Source organism: Pagrus pagrus (assembly GCF_965226575.1).
Source record: "Pagrus pagrus genome assembly, chromosome: 9".
In the NCBI taxonomy this organism is placed as follows: Eukaryota; Metazoa; Chordata; class Actinopteri; order Spariformes; family Sparidae; genus Pagrus; species Pagrus pagrus.
Window position 1 is genome coordinate 4,405,839 of NC_140193.1, and position 6,032 is coordinate 4,411,870.

Here is a 6,032-nt window from a genome sequence, read left to right on the forward strand (position 1 = left end):
AGAGATTCACCTGCCCTCAGACAACTTCTGCTCTGAGACCAGGAGAGATTCACCTGCCCTCAGACAACTTCTGCCCTGAGACCAGAAGGGATTCACCTGCCCTCAGACAACTTCTGCCCTGAGACCAGGAGGGATTCACCTGCCCTCAGACAACTTCTGCCCTCAGACAACTTCTGCCCTGAGACCAGGAGGGATTCACCTGCCCTCAGACAACTTCTGCCCTGATACCAGAAGGGATTCACCTGCCCTCAGACAACTTCTGCCCTGAGACCAGGAGAGATTCACCTGCCCTCAGACAACTTCTGCCCTGAGACCAGGAGGGATTCACCTGCCCTGAGACCAGAGATTCACCTGCCCTCAGACAACTTCTGCCCTGAGACCAGGAGAGATTCACCTGCCCTCAGACAACTTCTGCCCTGAGACCAGGAGGGATTCACCTGCCCTCAGACAACTTCTGCTCTGAGACCAGATTCACCTGCCCTCAGACAACTTCTGCCCTGAGACCAGGAGGGATTCACCTGCCCTCAAACAACTTCTGCCCTGAGACCAGGAGGGATTCACCTGCCCTCAGACAACTTCTGCCCTGAGACCAGGAGAGACAGTTGACTCCCTTTTGTCCAACTACGTTGCCTTAAACCAGGAAAATATGACTTCTGCCCTGAGACCAGGAGGGATTCACCTGCCCTCAGACAACTTCTGCCCTGAGACCAGAGGAGACAGTTGACTCCCTTTTGTCCAACTACGTTGCCTTAAAACAGGAAAATATGACTTCTGCCCTGAGACCAGGAGGGATTCACCTGCCCTCAGACAACTTCTGCCCTGAGACCAGGAGGGATTCACCTGCCCTGAGACCAGATATTCACCTGCCCTCAGACAACTTCTGCCCTGAGACCAGGAGGGATTCACCTGCCCTCAGACAACTTCTGCCCTGAGACCAGGAGGGATTCACCTGCCCTGAGACCAGAGATTCACCTGCCCTCAGACAACTTCTGCCCTGAGACCAGGAGAGATTCACCTGCCCTCAGACAACTTCTGCCCTGAGACCAGGAGGGATTCACCTGCCCTCAGACAACTTCTGCTCTGAGACCAGATTCACCTGCCCTCAGACAACTTCTGCCCTGAGACCAGGAGGGATTCACCTGCCCTCAAACAACTTCTGCCCTGAGACCAGGAGGGATTCACCTGCCCTCAGACAACTTCTGCCCTGGGACAAGAGATTCACTTGCCCTCAGACAACTTCTGCCCTGAGACCAGATTCACCTGCCCTCAGACAACTTCTGCCCTGAGACCAGGAGAGATTCACCTGCCCTCAGACAACTTCTGCCCTGAGACCAGGAGGGATTCACCTGCCCTCAGACAACTTCTGCCCTGAGACCAGGAGGGATTCACCTGCCCTGAGACCAGATATTCACCTGCCCTCAGACAACTTCTGCCCTGAGACCAGGAGGGATTCACCTGCCCTTTGACAACTTCTGCCCTGAGACCAGGAGGGATTCACCTGCCCTGAGACCAGAGATTCACCTGCCCTCAGACAACTTCTCCCCTGAGACCAGGAGAGATTCACCTGCCCTCAGACAACTTCTGCCCTGAGACCAGGAGAGATTCACCTGCCCTCAGACAACTTCTGCCCTGAGACCAGGAAGGATTCACCCACTCTGAGACCAGGGGGGATTCACCTGCCCTCAGACAACTTCTGCCCTGAGACCAGGAGGGATTCACCTGCCCTCAGACAACTTCTGCCCTGAGACCAGAGGAGACAGTTGACTCCCTTTTGTCCAACTACGTTGCCTTAAAACAGGAAAATATGACTTCTGCCCTGAGACCAGGAGGGATTCACCTGCCCTCAGACAACTTCTGCCCTGAGACCAGGAGGGATTCACCTGCCCTGAGACCAGATATTCACCTGCCCTCAGACAACTTCTGCCCTGAGACCAGGAGGGATTCACCTGCCCTCAGACAACTTCTGCCCTGAGACCAGGAGGGATTCACCTGCCCTGAGACCAGAGATTCACCTGCCCTCAGACAACTTCTGCCCTGAGACCAGGAGAGATTCACCTGCCCTCAGACAACTTCTGCCCTGAGACCAGGAGGGATTCACCTGCCCTCAGACAACTTCTGCTCTGAGACCAGATTCACCTGCCCTCAGACAACTTCTGCCCTGAGACCAGGAGGGATTCACCTGCCCTCAAACAACTTCTGCCCTGAGACCAGGAGGGATTCACCTGCCCTCAGACAACTTCTGCCCTGGGACAAGAGATTCACTTGCCCTCAGACAACTTCTGCCCTGAGACCAGATTCACCTGCCCTCAGACAACTTCTGCCCTGAGACCAGGAGAGATTCACCTGCCCTCAGACAACTTCTGCCCTGAGACCAGGAGGGATTCACCTGCCCTCAGACAACTTCTGCCCTGAGACCAGGAGGGATTCACCTGCCCTTTGACAACTTCTGCCCTGAGACCAGGAGGGATTCACCTGCCCTGAGACCAGAGATTCACCTGCCCTCAGACAACTTCTGCCCTGAGACCAGGAGAGATTCACCTGCCCTCAGACAACTTCTGCCCTGAGACCAGGAGAGATTCACCTGCCCTCAGACAACTTCTGCCCTGAGACCAGGAAGGATTCACCCACTCTGAGACCAGGGGGGATTCACCTGCCCTCAGACAACTTCTGCCCTGAGACCAGGAGGGATTCACCTGCCCTCAGACAACTTCTGCCCTGAGACCAGGAGAGATTCACCTGCTCTGAGACCAGGAGAGATTCACCTGCCCTCAGACAATTTCTGCCCTGGGACAAGAGATTCACCTGCCCTCAGACAACTTCTGCCCTGAGACCAGGAGGGATTCACCTGCCCTCAGACAACTTCTGCCCTGAGACCAGGAGGGATTCACCTGCCCTCAGACAACTTCTGCCCTGGGACAAGAGATTCACCTGCCCTCAGACAACTTCTGCCCTGAGACCAGATTCACCTGCCCTCAGACAACTTCTGCCCTGAGACCAGGAGAGATTCACCTGCCTTCAGACAACTTCTGCCCTGAGACCAGGAGGGATTCACCTGCCCTCAGACAACTTCTGCCCTGAGACCAGGAGGGATTCACCTGACCTCAGACAACTTCTGCTCTGAGACCAGATTCACCTGCCCTCAGACAACTTCTGCCCTGAGACCAGGAGGGATTCACCTGCCCTCAAACAACTTCTGCCCTGAGACCAGGAGGGATTCACCTGCCCTCAGACAACTTCTGCCCTGGGACAAGAGATTCACTTGCCCTCAGACAACTTCTGCCCTGAGACCAGATTCACCTGCCCTCAGACAACTTCTGCCCTGAGACCAGGAGAGATTCACCTGCCCTCAGACAACTTCTGCCCTGAGACCAGGAGGGATTCACCTGCCCTCAGACAACTTCTGCCCTGAGACCAGGAGGGATTCACCTGCCCTGAGACCAGATATTCACCTGCCCTCAGACAACTTCTGCCCTGAGACCAGGAGGGATTCACCTGCCCTTTGACAACTTCTGCCCTGAGACCAGGAGGGATTCACCTGCCCTGAGACCAGAGATTCACCTGCCCTCAGACAACTTCTGCCCTGAGACCAGGAGAGATTCACCTGCCCTCAGACAACTTCTGCCCTGAGACCAGGAGAGATTCACCTGCCCTCAGACAACTTCTGCCCTGAGACCAGGAAGGATTCACCCACTCTGAGACCAGGGGGGATTCACCTGCCCTCAGACAACTTCTGCCCTGAGACCAGGAGGGATTCACCTGCCCTCAGACAACTTCTGCCCTGAGACCAGGAGAGATTCACCTGCTCTGAGACCAGGAGAGATTCACCTGCCCTCAGACAACTTCTGCCCTGGGACAAGAGATTCACCTGCCCTCAGACAACTTCTGCCCTGAGACCAGGAGGGATTCACCTGCCCTCAGACAACTTCTGCCCTGAGACCAGGAGGGATTCACCTGCCCTCAGACAACTTCTGCCCTGAGACCAGGAGGGATTCACCTGCCCTCAGACAACTTCTGCCCTGGGACAAGAGATTCACCTGCCCTCAGACAACTTCTGCCCTGAGACCAGATTCACCTGCCCTCAGACAACTTCTGCCCTGAGACCAGGAGAGATTCACCTGACCTCAGACAACTTCTGCTCTGATACCAGATTCACCTGCCCTCAGACAACTTCTGCCCTGAGACCAGGAGGGATTCACCTGACCTCAGACAACTTCTGCTCTGAGACCAGATTCACCTGCCCTCAGACAACTTCTGCCCTGAGACCAGGAGGGATTCACCTGCCCTCAAACAACTTCTGCCCTGAGACCAGGAGGGATTCACCTGCACTCAGACAACTTCTGCCCTGGGACAAGAGATTCACTTGCCCTCAGACAACTTCTGCCCTGAGACCAGATTCACCTGCCCTCAGACAACTTCTGCCCTGAGACCAGGAGAGATTCACCTGCCCTCAGACAACTTCTGCCCTGAGACCAGGAGGGATTCACCTGCCCTCAGACAACTTCTGCCCTGAGACCAGGAGGGATTCACCTGCCCTGAGACCAGATATTCACCTGCCCTCAGACAACTTCTGCCCTGAGACCAGGAGGGATTCACCTGCCCTTTGACAACTTCTGCCCTGAGACCAGGAGGGATTCACCTGCCCTGAGACCAGAGATTCACCTGCCCTCAGACAACTTCTGCCCTGAGACCAGGAGAGATTCACCTGCCCTCAGACAACTTCTGCCCTGAGACCAGGAGAGATTCACCTGCCCTCAGACAACTTCTGCCCTGAGACCAGGAAGGATTCACCCACTCTGAGACCAGGGGGGATTCACCTGCCCTCAGACAACTTCTGCCCTGAGACCAGGAGGGATTCACCTGCCCTCAGACAACTTCTGCCCTGAGACCAGGAGAGATTCACCTGCTCTGAGACCAGGAGAGATTCACCTGCCCTCAGACAACTTCTGCCCTGGGACAAGAGATTCACCTGCCCTCAGACAACTTCTGCCCTGAGACCAGGAGGGATTCACCTGCCCTCAGACAACTTCTGCCCTGAGACCAGGAGGGATTCACCTGCCCTCAGACAACTTCTGCCCTGGGACAAGAGATTCACCTGCCCTCAGACAACTTCTGCCCTGAGACCAGATTCACCTGCCCTCAGACAACTTCTGCCCTGAGACCAGGAGAGATTCACCTGCCTTCAGACAACTTCTGCCCTGAGACCAGGAGGGATTCACCTGCTCTCAGACAACTTCTGCCCTGAGACCAGGAGGGATTCACCTGCCCTGAGACCAGATATTCACCTGCCCTCAGACAACTTCTGCCCTGAGACCAGGAGGGATTCACCTGCCCTTTGACAACTTCTGCCCTGAGACCAGGAGGGATTCACCTGCCCTGAGACCAGAGATTCACCTGCCCTCAGACAACTTCTGCCCTGAGACCAGGAGAGATTCACCTGCCCTCAGACAACTTCTGCCCTCAGACAACTTCTGCCCTGAGACCAGGAGGGATTCACCTGCCCTCAGACAACTTCTGCCCTGAGACCAGAAGGGATTCACCTGCCCTCAGACAACTTCTGCCCTGAGACCAGGAGGGATTCACCTGCCCTCAGACAACTTCTGCCCTGAGACCAGGAGGGATTCACCTGCCCTGAGACCAGAGATTCACCTGCCCTCAGACAACTTCTGCCCTGAGACCAGGAGAGATTCACCTGCCCTCAGACAACTTCTGCCCTGAGACCAGGAGGGATTCACCTGCCCTCAGACAACTTCTGCTCTGAGACCAGATTCACCTGCCCTCAGACAACTTCTGCCCTGAGACCAGGAGGGACTCACCTGCCCTCAAACAACTTCTGCCCTGAGACCAGGAGGGATTCACCTGCCCTCAGACAACTTCTGCCCTGAGACCAGGAGAGATTCACCTGCCCTCAGACAACTTCTGCCCTGAGACCAGGAGGGATTCACCTGCCCTCAGACAACTTCTGCCCTGAGACCAGGAGGGATTCACCTGCCCTGAGACCAGATATTCACCTGCCCTCAGACAACTTCTGCCCT